This window comes from Aethalodelphis obliquidens, unplaced genomic scaffold (genome assembly GCF_003676395.1).
Source record: "Aethalodelphis obliquidens isolate GAN/ISIS:26980383/991018 unplaced genomic scaffold, ASM367639v1 scaffold20, whole genome shotgun sequence".
NCBI classification, from domain to species: Eukaryota; Metazoa; Chordata; class Mammalia; order Artiodactyla; family Delphinidae; genus Aethalodelphis; species Aethalodelphis obliquidens.
This window is the reverse complement of record NW_020837964.1, coordinates 18088412-18109208: the sequence shown is the minus strand read 5'-3', so window position 1 is coordinate 18109208 and position 20797 is coordinate 18088412. Positions and strand designations below refer to the sequence as shown.

Sequence of the window (20797 nt, the reverse complement as noted above, 5' to 3'; positions counted from 1 at the left end):
GAAATTATAAATCCTATGCTGTGGGATGAGTCTTACCCTTTTTTTTTTTTCCAGTTGTTTTCACATGGTCATAGATTATTATATGATCATTAAAGAACATTTGGAAGAAAAAGTGGAAAGCAAAATTTTAAATACTTAATTTCCACCCTTTCTAAACACACCAAATGTTGACATTTTGGTATACTTTCTTTCAGTGGCTTTCAGTGGGTTTTCAGTGGTTTAGAGTTTTTTAAATTGCAATTATACTGTATTTATAAATTTGCACACAATTTAACATTTATACTATAAGCATCGATCTAGGATTGGTCTTTTAAAATATGGCAAACATCATTCAGAATGGTACAGAGTTCAGCACCCACCTTTTAATTCAATCGTCTTCATTATATTACTGCTTTCTGTTATATATATTTTGGCTACTTAACGTCAGGTACTGAGAGTAGTGTGTAAATTTATGCCCACAGCTGTCTTCATCTTGTATTTTTAATGGTAACGGGTTTTGCCTCAAGTATTTTGATGGTAAAATACTGAGTGTACAAATGTTCAGAACACTTATGCTTTCACAAATGCTCCTATGAATATAAAATTACCCTTTTTATCCTGCTTGACGCTGCTTATTGCCTTATATTGTGCTTTGTCTGACAGAGCCACTCACGCTTTTTCTTTTGTTTGCATTTACCTAGTATAGCTTTGTCTACCCTGGAATCATTTTATTTTAGGTGAGTCTCTTGTATTAATTTAATCTGGGAACCTTTGTCTTCTAACAAGGGGATGGTAAATGCTTACGTTTATTGTGCTAATCATTTCGGGTGGCCTCTTGTCATCTTGTTTTGTGTTTTCTGCATTTCCTTTCTTTTGAGCCATAACTGGTGATTTCTTTTACCTTCTGCAGTGATTAGGAAGGGAGACATCTTGTTTCTCCCTCCACTGGTCTGCATTTTATTGCCTCCAATAAAGGTCTTAATTTGTCTCTGTGTTCGGGTTTGTAAGCAGCTCTGCTTATCTCAGCCTGGCCCTTCTCATCCCCAGGAGGTGACATCCTCTGCAGAATGGCTTTAAAGGCCCTCTGTTGATTTCTTTGTTTGCTCACTCAGGGAAAGGAGGTGTCTCATGCTTCCTGCGAGATGGAGGGACCATCTAGACTCTAGCCAGAGGGTGTGTGTGTGTGGCGATGGTGATGGGGGAAGGCAGGAATTGTCATTACCACTGCCCATGGAAGGCCCAGGAAGTGCCTGTTGGCCTTTGATTGAGGAAACTGGCCTAAGCAGACCCGGCCCAGCTGGCAGGGATAAGCTCTCTGCAGAGAGAGCGTCTCAGGGCTGAGGGACCAGAGTGAGGGTGGGTGGGGGGTGGTGGGCCTGAGCTGGCAGGGTCCTGGTTCTGGCCTAGACAGGTGGTTCAGGGACTGTCAGTCTCAGGCGTGAAAATTCCTGGGCACATAAATTTTTTTTATATTCTTTTTTTTTTAATTGAAGTATAGTTGATTTGCAATATGGTGGGCACATAAATTATTTTTAAATATGCTTTTTTTGGAACTCCCTGGCGGCCCAGTGGTTAGGACTCTGCACTTCCACTGCAGGGGGCACAGGTTCAATCCCTGGTTGGGGAACTAAGATCCCACATGCAGAGCAGCATGGCCAAAAAAATATGTGTGCGTGCGCATGCGTGTGTGTGTATATGCTTATTTATTTATTTATTTATTGGCTGTGTTGGGTCTTCATTGCTGCGTGCGGGCTTTCTCTAGTTGCAGCGAGCGGGGGCTACTCTTTGTTGCAGTGCATGGGCTTCTCATTGCGGTGGCTTCTCTTATTGCAGAGCACGGGCTCTAGGCGCGCGGGCTCAGTAGTTGTGGCGCACAGACTTAGTTGCTCTGTGGCATGTGGGATCTTCCCAGGCCAGGGCTCGAACCCATGTCTGCTGCCTTGGCAGGCGGATTCTTAACCACTGTGCCACCAGGGAAGTCCCTGTGTATGCTTTTTAAGACCTGTAAATGGAACTTCAGTGAGGGTTTTCTCAGGGCCTCCGTTTGTCTACTGTCTTAACCAGGTATTGCTCCCATGTATTTTATATTAAAACTCTCTCTGTGGGGCAATTAACAGCTTTAAATGACTTATTTAAATTTAAGCACCTCTGGCATTTTTTTCAGTTATGCAAGATAGTTGCTCCTCTGTATCCCCTAACACAGAGGTGCCAGTTCTGGGGAGGGCAATGCCACAGCCACAGAGAGGGGAGGGTTGGGGCCTGGGAAAGGCAGGGTGGGGCTGCTTGGGGAGGACAACCTGCCAAGGCCTAGGAAGGTCTCCAGAGGGAGACAGGCCAGGTGGAGCTTCATTGTTGTCTTTTTTTTTTTTTGCTTTTTCCAGCTTTATAGAGGTAATAATCACATAGAACATGTGTAGGTTTAAGGTGAACAGTGTGATGATTTGATACATGTTTATATTGGGAAATGACTATCACAAGCCTTCATCTTTTGTAGGGCCTGAGAGGCAGAGGTGGGGCTGTGCTGCTGCCAGTGATCCTCTGCCTGACAGGGCCAAGGTTTTCCTAAGAGTGGCCACAGGTCAGAAGGAGCAGTGAGAAGCTGGCGAGAAGGGGCAGTGCATGCAGTGGTCAGAGCTTTGACAGGGCCAGCCTGGCTTCTGGGGAGGGTGGTGGGCCAAATAGCTACTCAGGAGAGCCAGACCATATCCACCAGACACCAAAGGCTGAGACCTCACAAACACCAATTTCCTTGGGGACCAGCACCTCAGCTGATCCTCTGGGAAGCCTTGGAACATCTAAGCCAGAATCAAGAGGTAACATCATCAGGGTCCAGACAAGCAGGTGTCAAGGAGACCTTGGGGCTGGGACAAAGCCACGCCTGGCCACTGGAGTCAAGGTCATCTCTCTAATCTCCCTCCTGTTCCAGACCCACATGGTCATGATGGCTACTGTCAAGCCCTTGGAGCACCAGATGAGGAAACTGAGGTCCAGAGATGTAGATGATATATCCAAGGTCACTCAACAGGCTGATTCCAATTCCTTAGAGTGTTTCAAAATATTTTGACCCATATGCTTTTCTTCTTCTATATGAGTTGGTATAAACCCTCTGACTCAGATGTTAATGTCCAGACCTAACACATGCAAGTGTGTGTGTGTGTGTGTGTGTGTGTATGTAATTCCCCGTTAGAGTTAGTCGTTCCTCTTCTGTGTTTCCAGTGCTCTCTGTTCATCCCTCCGTCATACAATTTATCTTGCTGCACTGGAATTGTCTGTCTGTGTGTGTCCTCCTGACAGGACTGAGTACCTAAGGGCAGGGACTTTGTACTGTTCTTTGTATACAGTAGGCACACATGAATTTTGTTAGATGAATGTTGATGAATTCACAACTGTCCACTCACTATACATAGGTTACCATGGCTTGGCCCTATTAAATGTGCAATCCTTCTATGGTTGATTAATTAAAAATTATGTTCTTCTGAAGGTTAATAACTGAAAAACTATACTTTGCTTAGCATACTATGCCTGTGAGGAGCATAGCTGCTTGGGCCACACTGCTTCATGGTGCCCCTTGTGGCAGTGTGCTCTAATTGCAGGCAAAGGGTCTCAGGAGTGGGTCTTTCAAACGAAACATGTAAAGGAAAAACATTTTCACCAAATGTATGCAACAAGTTTCTGAAATACACCAGCCTCTGCTTCCATTGCCCTTACTCTGCTACCCCAGCATCAGTAGCTGGAATCACAGCTGCTCAGATTTGACATGAGATAAGGTTGGCAATATTTCTAAGATCCCAATTTGGCTCACCTGCTGCGGCTACAGGTGAGGCAGCACTTATAAGGAAACAACATGAAGTGGCCATGTTCATTTTCACATTTCCTACTCTGTGCTCCATGTTCTGTTTTAGACTTGGCTAACCCCCTAAGGACAGGGACTGTGTCTCATTCACTCCTGTCTCTCCAGTGGTTGGTGCAGGGCTTAACACAGAGTAGGTGCCACATGCTGTGCTGGGACTGTCTAAGAATTGGCGTGTCAGAGCCTTGGGGTCAGAATCATCTGGTAAAAGAGACCTGGCGGGAAAGCTGCTCTGAAGTAACCACAGCTCTCCTTGCCGGTGCCCAACCATTCCAAACATCCATGCCTTCATTATTATTCTGATTTCTCAATTTGATTTTATTCTTCAGAAGTCACCATTCCACTCTGTCGCATTCGGTGAGTGTGGACACACATTAATCATTACTGGGGTCAATGACCAGATGAGCCCTTAACATTCCATTACCAAGACAAGTGTTTGTCATTTCTCATTAGTGTTATGTTTATAATCACTAGGGACTTATCCCTGGACAACTTGTCAAAATCTGCGTGGCCTTGCCAACACGTGGCAAGTTTATCCTTCCAGAACTGTGGAGGGCATCTGGAACCCTCGCATGACTTTCCAAAGAAAACGCAGGGCAGCACCATGGTCTCTTTCATCTTCTATCATCTTGCACATCAAAACTCCCCCTTCACTCATCAAGGGACTCTTGCAGAGCTATGAATATTACCTCCCCACTGCCTCACATCCTTCACAGAACTGCAGGTGCCTCTTGGAAGAAGTGCTGCATCTGTGTCCCTCTCCCTTCTTGCCTTTACTTTCCATTGTTATTAGAAGTGTAGCCATGGAGAGAAATCTGGTGGTCAGTGGTGACTGCAGCCCTGAGAAAAGATAGATTTTCCTTCTAATCGGACTAAGAAGACTGGGGTTTGGTTTCTAGTCCCTGCAGTCTGCAGAACAAACTCAAGATGGCAAGTCCAGAAAAATCCCCTTTTGTGAAACAAGCTCTCTGCACGGGGGGCGGGGGTCACTGATTGATAGGTGCTGCATCCGGAATGGGCTGTGGGATTTGCAGTGACCCTGACTCAGGCCCTCACAGCAGCCACTCTGGGAGGCAGCCACTCAGGGACATTGCTGGAGAATCACAGACCAAAGGATAACACTGCCTGCCTCCTGGAGCACAGAGAAAAGGTCTCAGTCCAGGAGCAAGCCTCTGCCTCCTCCCTCACAGAAAAAGCCCTCCTAAGCTTTTTGCCTGGATTTGGGCACTGCGGCTGTGCTTGGCATCTGTGCCTCTTGGCAACTCGTGCTGCCTGCCGCTTGACACAGGCAGCCATCCTCGTAGCAGAGTTCCCAGCCTTCTCCTGCCTAGAGCTTTTGTGAAGACCAAATGAGAGAAAAGTCCATGCATGTTCTCTAAAGAGCAAAGAGCACTGGTAGGAATGCTGGATGGCTGTGCTGTCTGGCCACGCCCTCCACAAGCTCTGGCTTTGGGTATGCTTGATGAGCACGTTCCACATGGCAACAAAATGCCCCAATTCAGTGAGATACCTCAAATTGGTAGTTTCAGATTTTACATTCCTTTCTTTGCATATGAACTTTTTTTTGGCCAAAAATTGTTAGCCACAGGTTTTCTAAACCGTTCTTACGAAACATCTATTTCCTACTGAAACTCTCTTCTCCATTTCAGGGTCCCCAGAATACACCACTGGCATACCCAGCCTTGTTCATTTGGTCATGACTTTTCCCTGCCTTCCCTCCCCACCCTACTGACCCTTCAGAGCCTCTTCATATTGTACCCACCTTTTTTTTCTTTATAAATTTGTTTGTTTTTATTTTTGGCTGTGTTGGGTCTTCATTGCTGTTCCCCGGGCTTTCTCTAGTTGCAGCGAGCAGGGGCTACTCTTCATTGCGGTGCGCAGGCTTCTCCTTGCGGTGGCTTCTCTTGTTGCAGAGCATGGGCTCTAGAGCGCAGGCTTAGTAGTTGTGGCGCATGGGCTTAGTTGCTCCGCGGCATGTGGGATCTTCCTGGACCAGGGATTGTCCCCTGCGTTGGCAGGAGGATTCTTAACCACTGCACCACCAGGGAAGGCCTGTACACACCCTTGAAGACCAAGCAGAAGACCTCTCTACAAGCTGACCCACAAATCACCTTGCCCTCCTTCAAAAGAAGTTATTGGGTTCCTGCTGATCTTGAACCATGAGGCAGTAATCACAGTGGTTAAGAGCAGGCTCTGCAGTCAGCTTGCCCACCTCTTACTGCTTGTGTGACCTTGGGCAAGTTACTTGAAGTTCCTGGGCATTGCTTTCCTCAGCTATAAAATAGGGATAATAACAGTAGCTCTTTTATGCATATAAAGGGCTGAGCACAATGCCTGGTGCACTGTAAGCACTCAGTAAAGGAGAGCTAGTATTAATCCTAAGAATTTTCTTTATATGTTGCCATGTAAGGCCATAACAACCCAGGAAAAGTAGATTTAATTGTCCCGGATGAGGAAAATGAAACTCAGAAAGGTTAAAGCACTTGCCCAAGGCCACACATTTGGTGATGAAGCTGAGATTCAGAGTCAATTCTATCTGGTTGGGATCAACAGCTTTCCCACCGCCATAGCCAACCCACCTTAATAGGCCTCCTGTTATTACATCAGCCCGTCTTCCTTGGTTTACCCTTCACGTGGGCATTGCTCCTCTACCCAGCCAGACCCTGGGGTCCTCTGGAGCAAGGTTTCTGAAAACACCGCCACCCTAGCTATGTACCATTCAGTATCTGTTGAGTGAACAAAAGAGTGAATGGGGCTTCCCTGGTGGCGCAGTGGTTGAGAGTCCACCTGCCGATGCAGGGGACACAGGTTCGTGCCCCGGTCCGGGAAGATCCCACATGCCGCAGAGCGGCTGGGCCCGTGAGCCATGGCCGCTGAGCCTGCGCGTCCGGAGCCTATGCTCCGCAATGGGAGAGGCTACAACAGTGAGAGGCCCGCGTACAGCAAAAAAAAAAAAAAAAAAAAAGAATGGATTGGGGACTTCCCTAGTGGCTCAGTGGTTAAGAATCCCCCTGCCAACGCAGGGGACACGGGTTCGAGCCCTGGTCCAGGAAGATCCCACATGCCACGGAGCAACTAAGCCCGTGTGCCACAACTACTGAGCCTGCGCTCTAGAGCCCACGAGCCATAACTACTGAAGCCCGCGCGCCTAGAGCCGGCTCTCCGCAACGAGAGAAGCCACCGCAATAAGAAGCCCGCGCACCGCAACAAAGAGTAGCCCCCACTCAACGCAATTAGAGAAAGCCCGTGTGCAGCAACGAAGACCCAATGCAGCCATAAATAAATTTATTTTTTAAAAAGAGAGCGAATGGGTGGGAAAAATGCATTTCAAGACCAGAATCTATCCCCAAATAACCTAGCCCTGTACTTAAGTCCCTGGAAGTCAGGGGCCTCTCAGCAGAACCAGGGGCCATCCCACCTCCAGGCTCTTCCCCACTTCAACTCACCCACCACACTGACCCAGGATATCTGACCATGTTTCTCTCCTTCTAAAGAACTTCCAGGGATTTCTGCACTTCCTGTGGGACTAGTCTCTAGAAAGGAGTTTGGTTTCAACATGCTCTGTTAACATAAGTCTTCACTGAGCTTAACATGTATTTCTTTGATCTAGAAGGCAAACTTTTGGAAAAAAGATGGTCAAGAATAGCAATGATGTGCTCCCTCAGAGCTGTGCAGTAAAGAGACCATGGCCACGTTCTCCTGGGGCTATGGTTTCTTTATTTATGTCCCTTTATTTTTAAAGTAAAACTGCATGTAAAGTGCTCTAAACACCAAGATGAGAATGCAGAACTTCAGGATAAACATGACAGAATGATGCCTGTTTTGCTGCTTGCCTCATCGTCCCAGAGAAAGAACCTCACGTGTGTTGATGGGACAGAGGAGAACATGAAAGATGCTGAGGTGTGCCCAAAGTTACTGAGACCCTACGTTTTGGTGTAGACACAATCGAATGCAACTGTCCTTTAAGCCTCCTCAGGGAACAAGCAAAGATGGGGGGTGAGACAGTAGAATTGTAGAGAAGACCGTGGAGATTCTGAACAGAAACTTTTCTATTAAAGAACACCTGAAATCCCATTTAGTCATAGCTACCATTTTTTGAGTGCTCAAGACTGCATAACTTGATCAAGGCCAATGGGTGGCAGAGTGGCTTTGACCTCGTGTATGTCCAACTCCTATCCAGCATCTTTCTCCTAAAGCACAAGGCTCTCATTTCCCCGAGGAATCGTGGAGTCCAAGAGACTTAGAGCTCTTGGGTCATCTGTTGTAAGTACCCTCTAATCATCCTCTTCCTCAACTCATTAGCAGAGGTCAAGACCTGTGCATAATTCAGTTAGCTAATTTATTTATTCATCATATGCTTATATAAATGGCTTGAAATCTTTCCTCAGTATCCTTATTTGCAAAAAAATTTGGCCCACATCAAGGTAATTCATGAGCTTATACTTACAAGTGTTTTCAATCATGTTTTAACTAGTAGTGAATCTTTTGTTTGATTTATCTGAAAATTGTTCTCCTTCCTCTTTTTTTTTTTTTTTTTTGTTCTCCTTCCTCTTGCCCCTGTCTTGTAAGATTCTATAAGCCCCCTCTGATAACAAGAGCAGCTAAGTAAAGATAAACAAGTGAAATTAATTTTAATAATATTGTTTATTTAACCTGATGTATCCAAAATGTTATTTTATTTTATCCAAAACATTATTAATGAGCTATTTTTCATACTAATTTTTCAAAATCTGGTGTATATTTTATACGTACAGCACATCTCAGTTCAGACTAGTCATATCTCAAGTGCTCAATAGCCACATATGGGTATTATATTGGAAACAGATATAAATAGGCGTTCTTCTTTTCCTATTTCATCTGTTTCTATTTCAACTTTAGGTTTTGCATTAGGATTGGATCATAAAAGCCTATGTTAATGGAAATGTGCCCTTTGGATAATTTAATAAACATAGCAGCGGTTTAGGACAGTGGAAAGAACATACCTTAGGAGTTATAAAACCTGGGTTCTAATCCTCAGCTAACTGGGCAACCCTCAACTTCCCTCAGCCTCTTTCCTCATGTTAAAAAAGAGATGATGGCTTATGATTATTAAGTTTCTCTTATAGCACACACCGTTTTCAGGGCTTCTGCAGCTGTTTCCTCTTTCCAGTCAAAATTTTTGTATGACAGTGCTTATCCCAAGTTGGAGTAGTGTTCCCTGTGCCCAGTTCTGTGTCTGGCACACTGCAGGAACAAGAAATGTTTGTTGAATGAATGAAAATCCAGTTCTTTGAGGGATCCTGGGGCCTCTCAGTTTTTGCAGAATAACTATAGTAGCCTTAGCAATTAATTACATTTTCATTTCCTTTCTCATATTAGCCTAAAGTGCTGACAATCTAAGCTTTCTGAAGGGTAATAGCCAGGATTAGAAACCATTTCCCGATCCTGTTAGCAAAAGAGCTGGTGCTCAGCTATAGGCATGACTGCCTAGAGACCCCCGCAAAGGGCCTCCCTCTTGTTACATGCTGTTCTTATGCTGAGGAGAGTTAATTAATGACTCTAAATAAGAAAACAATCAAATCTGTCTGCAGTCATATGAGTCAGAGCGGACCCAGATGGGGAGCTGGTCCTTGGCCTCCAAATGCCCTCGGGAAAAGCAATAGCAATCTTTGCTCCATACGTCAAGAGCCTTGCAAAATCCCAACCTACAAGGGAAAGGAATTGCTCAAAATGGATTGGAGCCCCAGCATGATGTGAAGCAGTTTTTTAAAAGGCCATGCCCCTGCCTGGGTGTTAAGCACACTGAGGTCTAGGGAGAGGAGAAAAAGCGCAATTCTATTTCTCTCTACTCTCTTTAGACACCCAAACCTATAGCAACCGCATGGGGAGTTCTCAGGCACAGGCCCCCTGTGTGTGTGTGGCAAGATTGGGGCAGTTGACACTGCCACCCTGGGAGGACTGGAGAATATGTGGCTTGAAGCACATCAAGCTCCAAACCTGGCCACCTTTAGGACTCCCGTGGCCACATATGAAGGTGGAACATTGGTTGTGACGGCATGAGTGTGGAAATGTGATGTTTCCCTGAGATTAGTTGAGGCTCACAACAGTGAAAACTTTTATTTTGGTGTTAGAAGCTTTGCTGTGAAAAATCTGAGAGAGGGAATAGGTTGAAGGAGCCTCTTAAGAATATCCAAGTGTCCTCAGCATTGGAACAGGATGCTAGCAGATAAAGATAAGCCCGTTTCTTTAGCTCTATATGTACTCTGTTGAATAATAACAACATCCTCATTTTTTTCCCCTTTCTCTCTATTCTTGCAGGCTTGGCTTCCTGTGAAACTGTTCCACTTTGGAAAAACCCTGGACCACTGGCCATGAGGGTCATACACTCACCTTTCCCCTTCTTTGGTAATCAAGTTCAGGTAACAAGCCCTTTGTCAGGATAAGATGTAAAGTATGTGGCAATACCCTTGCTCAATTTGAAAGGACTCCTTGTGATTTATGTCTGAATCTTAGTTGGTCCCCAATCCCATTACTCTAAAATTTGGTTAGAATCTCACAGAAGACAGTACAATACTTCAATTTTTCTTCTACAATAGCAGTAGGGAAAAAAAATAGTGGTCAGGAGGAGTCTCTGGAGTCTAAGATATCCAGGCTGGAGCATAAACGCTGCTCCTTCTGACCTGTATAACCATGGACAAACCCCTTTCCTCTCAAAGTTTCATTTCCTCATCTTGAAAGTGGAAGTAACACCACCACCCACATCAAAGGACTGTGAGGATTAAATACATCCTTACATGTGAAGAGCCTGACTCAGAAATGTTTCCTCTTATTATTAGCTTGTAATTCTTTAAATAGGGATCACTGATGGGTTCATTCGAAGTGATGCAGTAGATCGTCTACAGCTATGTTTTCTCCTGTTCCATTCTGTGATGAGCTTTGGGGAAATCCTCACAGAGGCCGTGGTCCTCAGAGCTTGCTTCTGCTCCATGCCCTAAAATTCTCCCTTTCCACTAGGCGGGGCTGGGGCCAGTGCTCCAGAACCTTGGACAGCTCCACACCCTAGGGACTGCTGGGCGGCCTGAGGGAGCAGGAAGCACTTGGGGGATTTTCCCAGAAGGGCTGCATTAGTGTGGGGATTTAGGAATCCCAAAAGCCGCAGTCTCATTCCCAGCCTGTGTACCACTTGAATGCATACGGAGATTCTTCAACACAACCAGCCCTCCTGGAAAATTCTGAGGAGCCTCTCCTCAGAAACTCCATCCATAGGAGTTACCGAATCTTCAGGGCCTTTCCTTCTCTCCTATGAATTCCAAGGATTTTTTCTTTTCTGAGCCCAAGAAGAACAGAAATACTACCCACAACTTCCTGTATCTGCCGATTTTTAATTTGTTTGGCTTCAGTACAAGGACTAAACATTCTTGATTAACCTCAAGTGAAAGTAATAATGTATAAGTATGAAGAAAGGCTTTAGAAGACAGAGATTCACGTATGAATTTTAAAAAACAATGTTATTGCCTGTATCTGATGTTAAGCAACATTCTCTAATTAGGATAAGCAGGTAGTTCAATTTATGAGATAATTTAGCTTTTCGCTCTCCAGTGCAGAACACAACATGCATATGCAGTCACCTTCCAAACAGGCAAGGAGGAGATTAAGTCCTATTTTTACTTTATGATACTGAGTCATGTAGTTCAATGAAAATCACATGGATGCCAAAGTAAGAACAATACCAGGTATTTAAATATCTCTTTTCCTTTAAGGAGCTCTAAAGAGTTTGTGGCTGCATGAAATCACTTCAGAGCAACACCAGGAGAGGAGACACATGTCATCAGGTGGGCATTTAAGACTGAGCACATCTCATCCATCTCCCCTGCTCCCATCATTAGGCCTGGAGGAGCCAATGTTTCCCAGTTCTTTGCATTTAGAAATAGACTCTTGATATCTGCATTTTCAGGGCCGTATTGTTGATGAGAAAAAGAAAGCATATGTTTGAAAAATGTGTTTTTGACTAATAATGAGGAAGAGGGGAGGATAAAAGTAGAATAGGAAGAAAAAGGAGAAAGGAATTGAAGAAGGAGAGGAAAAGAGGAAATATACTTAAATCTCCCTGAGCTTGATGAATGTTTTTCATGCTTTTTTCTCTTAAACAAATTTGATGCCCACCCCCAACTGGATGAAAACTTGAACAAACGTCTTTAGGCCCTCTTTAAATATTTCCATATAGGCGAGAACAGTGGCAGTTCCATTGCTTGAAGGAACTGCAGACAAGAACATCGACTCAGGACTCCAAAAGCAGACAAGTAGCCCCTAAATGGTTTTTACCTAACAATGCCCACACCCACCTTGAGCTTTCACACCGTGGGGGAGTGTTAGTTGCCAAATTTCAAATTGGTTTCACTTCTGCCCAGCAGAGGTCGCTGTGGATACTTGTGGAGACTGGACCGGGCAGGGCTGGGCTGGATGGTGGCTCTGGTAACTGTTCTTCCTGTGGTTCCATTGGGCACTGTCTAGCCCCTCATCATACAGGAAAGGAGTCTCTGGTGACAGCACCTTTGCTGTCAAAGTGCTATGAAACTGAGGTCACTTGGTGGGAGTGGGCAGGTCTGGGAGGGCTGTCCTCATCCTCCTGGGATATCTACCCATAGTGATATATCTGTGTCACGTTCGTGCCCTCTCCGTGAGTGTACCTGGTATTACTGAGAGGCCACCATCACTGACCAGCAACTCCAGCCCCATGGTCCTTCCAGATAGAGGCCAAAGTGACAAAAGTTGTCTTGCCACACAATCTTGCACCCACCTCTGCTGTTGAGCTCCCCAAGCCCCACTTGTCAGCCCATGATGGTGGGGGGCAGAATTCTGGTCCTTAGGGCAGCCTTTTACAGCAGGATAAGGTTTCTGAGGGATGGGAAGGGCAGAACCCTGGTGAGGATATTAGGGTCAGACCCAAATCACCAGAAGGGCTGAAGAGAGCTCCACATACTTGTGAGATTCCACTTTCTGCGCCACACCGCATGCACATGATCTGAAGCTACCTCCACCCTGAGGGCATCCCCTGGGACCCTAGGTCATTACTGCAGCTTGAGGGTTGGAGGGGTGACTACCCTGCCCCACCCCCGCCCCCATCCAAGGCCAGCAGTAATTGATTCTTTTCACACACATCCGGCCAGATGCACAAGGGACACACACATGAACACTGGAGCACCCATTGGCACCTCACCCGGGCATACACATTCACACTCACACTCTGACCCGCACCCTCACCCATGTAAACACACTGTGACACATACAAATACACTCGAATCCTGGAACCAAATTTGACCTAACACGGCTGATGGAGCAGGGTTGGGGGGTCCAGGCAGGATGCCCTTACGGCCCCTGGCCCACTCATGCCTCCTAAACCCTGGGCCCCTCCTCGAGAGGCGGAGCCCCTGGCTTGTCCACGTTCTCTTGGAACGCCGCACAGAAGGGACCCTGGCTACCATCGCACACACGGCATCCTGGGTGCTGGACCGGCGAGGGTGGTGGTGTGCAGGGAAGAAGGGTGTGGGGCATAGTGCCCTGCCCGGCGCAGCCGCCTCCTCCCTTGGGATTTTCCATCCCGACTCGCGCGGGCCCGCGAGGAGCGAGCGCGCTTTGTCTCCCGCCTGGTTTCTGGCACGTTTCCGCAGAAGCTCCCCGCGCCGCGCCCGAAGCCTCCCCCACCCCCCACTCCCCTGGCCGCGCCCCCCGCCCAGCCAGTGGCGCAGGCCCGCCAGTGCGGCGTCCGCGGCTTTGTCCTCTCGCGGATGCCGGGGCCACGCGCGAAAGCCCTGCGCCCGGAGCGGCCGCCGCATAGCCAGGACACAGGTCTCGGCAGCGGGGTCTGAGGCGCACCCCGCGCCGAGCAGAACAGCCCGAGGGTCTATGGGCGCGGGGGGCGTCTGCTTGGAGCTCCAGGGCGCTTGAGAGGGGGACTAGGCCTGTCCCGCCCAGCATGTGCCCATCCAGGTCTGGCTCCCCTCTGCGGTTCAGCAGCCAGGGTCTCCGGGGTGGGGCGGGGCGGGGAGGGGAGGGTCGTCTCGACTTAGGGTCCCTGGCCTGGATCCAGTTAGAGGGCCAAGTCGATAAGGCCCGGGAGCGGAGAGGTCGGGAGGGGTTCTTCAATCCCTTTTACTTTTCCCCATCGCACACCCCACACCCAGGCCACCCCGACCTTAGGCACAGGGCCCAGATCGCAGAGGACCCGGAGAATCCGTCAGGGCTCTCCTGTACCGGCGACTCCTAACAGGGTGGAGAGGGGTCTCCCGGCCTTTGCCCCTCACATCCCATTCCCCCTACCCCCCCATAACCTAGGCGGGTCCAGCTGGGAGGGGAAAGAGTCGTCTGGCTCCATCTTCATCCCGTCCTCCCTTTTCACAAAACCCTAGGCTTCGGGAGAGGGGTGGGTACGAGGAAGGGTCTTCCTGACATCCCCAAACAGCCCTTCCTCAGGAGGGTCTGAGCGGAGGAGGAGGAATACCGCGGTTTCATCCATCACATCCAGACCCTCTTTGTAAGCTCAAGCAGCCGAGGTGTGGGGAAGGGTCCTCCTGCCTCCGATTCTTTCATCCCGGAACACTCCCTGCCATCCTCAATAATCCAAGCAGCCTCGACTTCAGGCACAGGCGGAGGGAGGCTCCAAGCTCTCAACGCCCTCTCAAGAGAGATGGTGGGGTAGGTCCCCAGCCCTCGCCCCTCACGCTTAAGAGCCTCCTCCACCATAAGACAAAAACTAACCAAAGCTGCTCCGACCTCAGGTGCCGGGGCCACAGGGAGGCCCACGAGGGGTCAGTCAGCAGCTCTCCGGGACAGATGGTCTTGAGGGCGGTGAGGTCCCATCAACTCCCCAGGCCCTCTAACGCCTCAATTCATTCCTTCCTCAATAAAACAAAAGCGAATCCAGCAGCACCGACCTCAGAGATGCGGAAGCGCGGTCGGCGCCCGGCAGCGCATCCAGCTCCTCCGGGCTCCTCACGGCTTCGGCTTCCAGGCGGAGGGCTCTCGACGCGGGGCGGCGGCGGCGGCGGCAGAGAAGGCTGAGACCGTTCCTCTTCGCTCCGGAGCCTCCCTCGGACTCAGCACCTGGAGCGGCGAACAGCTCCGCGCCTCATTCCGCTGACCCCGCCTCCTCCGTGCCTCCGTAGCCAATAGAGACCCGAGCCCCGCCCAGGGGTCGCCCATTGTGGGGGCACATCTCCCCTCCCTTCGGCCCCGCCCGCGGGTTCTTCTGTCTCTCTTGCTAGACCAAATCCCCGAGAGCCCGCCGGTGTTTTCGTACAGCCTTCTGGAACTTGTAGTCCTTTAAGGACGCGGAGTGGGCTCATGTCTCGGGCAGATAATGAGAGATAGACTGCATTTCCCAGGGTGCATTGACAAAACAGAGGCGCTGAGGAGGGCGGGAGGACTGTTTCTATAGCAAAGGCGACTGGTTGGGGACGGCTGACGGAGTAATGGGGCAGGCCGCCGGACCGTCGAAGGATTGTGCGTGACTTCGGGCAGCCTCCTTTGGGAGGCCGTTTCCATTCTCTTTTCACCTCGGTCCCCACCCCGGGACTCTGGGCCTCAGTTTTCTTATCTGGAAAGAGGGGCGTGGAGTCGTCTCCCCGCCCACACTCCGCGGTGTTAGGGCAAACCGAGGGCGAGCTGCCCAGCAAAGGTGAGAGAGGATGGAGACCTTCGGCTTGAGAGTGGAAGGGGCGCATTCTGAACTTTATCCCTTTGTTTTTGCTTCTGTCTTGTCATAGAGGAGCGCTTTGTTTTTGGTCATTTTCCTTGGGCCATCAAGGCCTTCTCATCCCGGATTCTGGCCTCCTTCACGCCACGCCCCGTACCGCAGCGTCTCCCACAGCGTAGCCAGAGGGCGCTTCTGCTTAAAACCCTTCACCAGTCTTCCCATTGCCTCCGGAATTAAACCCACATTCCTCAGTGTCAATCTAAAGGCCCTTCAGGATCTGGACTCCACCTTCTTGCAACACTCTGAACTTCTCTGGAAGCTGGGAAGCCCTAAGCAATTGTTCTCTCACGTGGGTCCCTCCACCCTGCACTCAGCTAATGCCTCACACTCTTCAAGCCCCAGCCTAGACGCTGCCTCCTCAGTGAAGCCTTCCCAGATGCCCGGCTCCATATGAGGTACCTCACCTTGTGTTTGAGTAGCACCCTCTACTTCCCCCATTCTACTTATGTATTTGAGTATCTGTCTTCCATATTAGATTATAAGATCCACAGAGCAGGGACCGTGTCTATATTATTCACACTTACAGTCCAGTGCCTGTAGTGTCTGTTGCATGGTAGGTACTCAGTAGATATTTGTTGAATTGAAAATGAATGTATTGTAATTGAATTTCGCATGATCTTGATCTCCTGTGGTTAGGCATTTCCCATTGCTGAAAGTCTTCAACTAGAGGGATACCACCGCCTTGAAGAAATGTTTATGTTATTCAAACAATGGATTGAAATTTTGCCTGAGTGCTTTGAGGGCCTTTCCAGTCCTGTGACGCAAGGGAGTGATAGATTCATGTCTATCATTCCTTGGAAGTTCTGTCAGTTCTCCCCTAAATGTCATCAGTTCTTCATGTTCCTCTATTTCTAGCTGTTGGCCCTTCTTCTTTCTGTGCCTAAACACCCTACCTCCCACTCCCTTTCTGGGAAAGATCTTTTGCTCCTGTCAGTTATGGAGTAAAGGCAGTCTGAGATCCCTGCCCTTCTTTCAGCCCTCTGCTCAGCATCATAGGGCCCTGGTGGTGATATCCCACCTTGCTAGGTAGCATCTCTTCTGATTCTTTTTCCACTCAGGGCCCTGGTGTTGGCCAGATGGTCCAGTTAATCCCACACATGCTTCATATGTCACCACATCCAGACATTCTGAATATATCTTAGCTAAAGCATTCTTGGGAGAATGCCTTAATAAATGGGAATAGTTAATTCGTGGCCAAAGAAGTAACCAGGGAGGCTATTACCCTGAACCTGATTCAAACCAAAAAGACAGAGCCTGAGAAAGCAACCCTGCCATCCTTGCGCTGATGACATCCAGGGAGGGAAGGCTAGAATGGGGGAAGGAGTCAAATGGATTGCACTTAGGAAAGAACTAACAGGACTTCTAACTAACAGGCAGAGGGGCTTTGATCCTGGCTAAACCATAAGGAAAGACCTTTGGAGCTAGGCGGACAGATAGTGGGGGGGCTCATTACTGAAGATGAGAAAACTGTAGGAGGTAGGAGGAAATGGGGTTTGTGCTGACACAGAGTGCCTAATTTTGTGGATGCAGTGAGAGCAGAGGTTGTTGGAAAAGTGGGAAGGGGAGGACTACACCACAGGGTGGACACCAGCACAGCATCGGCAGAGTATCAGCAGAGGGCTACCAAAGAAGACCGCCTGGAGCAACAGTTGAAACTCTAGAGGTCAGTTTAGCCCTTCAGGAGTAGTGCTAGTTTTCAGGAAATTGTTATAACTAGGGTGCAAGTCAGGGTTCCACGATTCTCCCAGAAAGCAGGGACTAAAATAGCATCGGCCCAGCCAAGCAGATTCAGGAAACCTGGATTCTAATTCTGACTTTGCCTCTGATTAGAGGTATGACCCTGGGCTGGACCTGTTTCTTCAGTTGTAAAATGCTATTTATTGGTGGTAGGGATCAGGTAATAAGGTGGAGGTGGGGGAATTCAAGCCCATTTACTAGCTGTGGGACCTTGTACACACTACCTTCTCAGATCTACAGTTTGCTAATTTGACAGTGTTGTAATGGAGAAGTGAGATGCCTTATGTAAAGCACTTCATAAATATTAAGCACTTAATGAATGTTTGTCTGTTTCCACATTCTTCATCTTGGATTATCAGTAGTTGGTTTGATTGTGAACAAATAGGCAGGAGGTAATGTCCTGGGCAATCTGGGTTCAAATCCCCATTCTCTCTCTTATTAGTTGTATGATTTTGGTCGGGCATATGCTCAATATATTTGTTTTGTCTTTTTTAAGGAGTGGTTTGAGAGCAGAGAATTGTGAGAGAAAGGAATTCTAGATGCTTATAAGCTAGAGTTGCAAAGGATTCCAGGGGAACACTGAGCTAGCCTGCTCCCTTGTCAGAGAGGCAAAAGGTCTCAGTGAAGTTCCATAGGTCTTCTAATTCATTAACAAGGGGATTAACCAGAATGCTGAATCTCAGACACGGGGCTGGAGTGATTAATCAGGGGTGGCTCCTCTCAGTATATCAGGCTGAGAAATATAACTTTATTCTAATGATAATGAAGGTTTTTGAGAAGATGTGCATTTTGAAAAGGTCTAGGGCCTGTGTGGAAAATGACCAGGAGAACATGAGGCTTAGATGTAGGTTGCAAGCTGCTGCAGTGATCAAGCACGGCATCAATGAAGATGGAAAAAAGGGGTAGATCTGAGATGTATTAAGGAGGTAAATATTCAGGGAATTCCCTGGCAGTCCAGTGGTTAGGATTCAATGCTTTCACTGCCATGGGCCTGGGTTCAATCCTGGTCAGAGAACTAAGATCCCACAAGACGCGCAATGTGGCCAAAAAAAAAAAAAAAAAAGAAATACCAAGAGGACTTTGTGAGTGATGAGCTGAGGGTGTGGCAGAAAGTGGTGAGTCAAGGGTGATGCCCCGGTGTCTGCCTTGGGTAACTAGGTGAATGCATGGTGGTGCTTTCCTCTGAGGTACAGAATAGTAAAGGAGTAGGTTTAGGCAGGAAGAGGAGGAGGTGAGTTTGAGGTGAGTGGGACATCAGGTGAGAGGTCCATTAGGTGATTTGGAGCTTATCTTGGGAGAATGCCTTAATATATGGGAGTAACTAATTCATGGCCAAAGAAGAAGCAATCAGGGAGACTATTACCCTGAACCTAATTCAAATAAAAAAGACAGAGCCTGAGAGCCTGTCATCCTTGAGAGATCTGATCTGGAGAAAGAACCTTAAGTTATCAAGTTCTTAATATATACATCATAACTGAAGCCATGGAAGTGAATGAAATCCTTCAGTAGAGAGGGTGAAAGAGAAGACCAAAATCCCTTGGGAAATGCCAACATTTAAGGGACAAATAGAGGAAGAGGAGCCCAGAAGTAAAGGTGAGAACAGAGAGATAGGAAGAAAACCAAAGAATGGTGTGCCACAGAAGCCAAATGGAGGAAGTGAAGTGACGTGCTGTAGAATAGTCTAGTAAGCCAAAGTCTGAACAATTGAACCCCAGATTTAGCAACACAGAGGTCACTGGCAATCTTGGAGAGAGTAGTTTCAATGGAGCAGCAGGGGCAGCAGTCTGAGTGTGTGAGAAGTGGATGTAGATAACTCTTGTTAGTGGTTTTGAAAGGGAGGAGAGAAAACGAGAAAGGATGTAGAGTTAGGAGACAGTTTTAAGTTGGGAGAGATTAGGACATTTAAAAATGCTCATGGGGAAAAGCCAGTATATGGACGGTTGAGGATACAGGGAAGAGAAGGGTTGAAGGATGAAGTGAGGTCAGCAAGAGGATGGGAGGTGGTGGGGTTCAGAGTGAGCCTCAGGTGGGAGAAGGGAAAGGAAGGAGTTGGAGACGCAGGTAGGTCAGCAGTTTGGTAGGTAGGTAGTTGGGAGGTGGGCTCAGGAAATGGAGGGAATTCACACCTGATAGCCATTACTTGTGATGGGAGGCAAGGATATCTACTCAGTGTGAGGAAATGGGATGGGGTGGGAAGCTTGGAGAAAGAGCAAAATGTTCAAGATGGCTGCTACGGAAAAGAGGAGGGAAAGCTAATAGCAACCCACAGAGACTGCAGGGCAGTGGTAAGGGACTGCTGAGGCTGGAGGCCATGGGTTTGTGGGGGCACTAATCTATGAGGTATGGGCTTTCTTCAGCATCCCATCAGCCCTGAGATAGGCATGGAGAAGGCTACTGGTGAGGCTGACCAGGGCTGGGCTTTGCTGGACAAGGGAGACAATTCTTTAAGGAAGTTGAAGATGCTGGCAAGAGAGGTGGAAGAGGTAGTCCACCAAGAGGAAGGAGGGGAAGCCAGATTGGAGGGGTGGGGTTCTCAGTGGAGTGAGAGAATAGATGTGATGGGTGGGAGAGAAGAGCAGGGAGGGCAGGCATGTTGGTCAGAGGTAGAGGAGCTATGGGCAGGGGCAGAGTGGCTGGATTGGACAGAGGAGATCATGGGTTTGAAAGGCAAATTTGTTGGATGGGTCATTGGCAAGTCTTCCAGGAGGATGACTGCTTTGAAGGAGAGAGGAAGTCTGGTAGCCCTTTGCCAAACTGTACATTGAGTGAGAAGTTAACAGGTGATAGCCAGGAGGAGGGTTAGGGTGCAGAGCACTCTGGCATGAGTGTCACAGTAATCAAGATGTTGGGAGCTAAGAAGGAGCCCTCTTACCCAGGGCATGATGGATAAGAAGGAAGAGAAGCAATAAGCTTTCTCATATATTTTCACAGAAGTATCATCTCAACATCATCTACACATGATCAGTTTTATATACACCTAAAAGGCAGAGTGTCTAGGAATAAAATTAACCAAACCAAAAAAAACAATTCCAGGTTTCATGATGAAGTTTTATCAACCAAGTTCAATGGTAGTGATTCCTGCATTTATATTTTGGTATAGTTTGTAGTTTTAAGTACGTGCATATCAACTAGAAAACGTGTTTAACAATTTTGCAAATTTCGTTTCTTAGCAACTATTTGTCTTCTCAGTTTAGAACATAAATTAGAGAACTTGTGTTGACTTTTTTTTTCAAATGTAGAGTTTAGAGCTTAATTCACACGTTTGAAATGACATGAATTTGAAATGTAGCCATTTTCCTTTCTGCATCCTTGAAAAGGATTACAAGGATTTTATTAGTTTTTCAGATAATCTTTCTGGCACATACAGACTTGCCACAAGGGTCGCCTATCAGTAATGTTGGATTGTGAGTGATGCTGCAGAAGTGTTGTGTATGAGATATTTAAGACGAGTCAAATAAGCAGCCAACTTTAGGGTTTCCCAAACAGCAGCTCAGTTTATA

General features: G+C 47.6%; 1 protein-coding gene and 2 long non-coding RNA genes across 6 annotated transcripts in view; 2 read left to right on the top strand and 1 right to left on the bottom strand.

Annotated features, from left to right (window-relative positions):
* Nucleotides 1-12916, top strand: part of LOC113627165 (uncharacterized) — a 67672-nt gene extending 54756 nt beyond the window's left edge. For 2 of the 3 annotated variants that reach the window (XR_003435453.1, XR_003435451.1), the window contains exon 7: nt 10127-12916. This is a non-coding gene — a long non-coding RNA (uncharacterized LOC113627165). The remainder of the gene's footprint in view (nt 1-10126) is intronic. The other variant, XR_003435452.1, reaches the window with a different exon arrangement.
* SMPD3 (sphingomyelin phosphodiesterase 3) overlaps nt 1-14850 on the bottom strand; it is an 82051-nt gene extending 67201 nt beyond the window's left edge. Inside the window, exon 1 of the mRNA XM_027119493.1 lies at nt 14740-14850. The gene's annotated coding sequence lies outside the window, so the exon portion shown is untranslated. The remainder of the gene's footprint in view (nt 1-14739) is intronic.
* A 404-nt stretch (nt 14851-15254) lies between these two features.
* LOC113627166 (uncharacterized) overlaps nt 15255-20797 on the top strand; it is a 68541-nt gene continuing 62998 nt past the window's right edge. Inside the window, exon 1 of one of the 2 annotated variants that reach the window (XR_003435455.1) lies at nt 15255-15955. This is a non-coding gene — a long non-coding RNA (uncharacterized LOC113627166). The remainder of the gene's footprint in view (nt 15956-20797) is intronic. The other variant, XR_003435454.1, reaches the window with a different exon arrangement.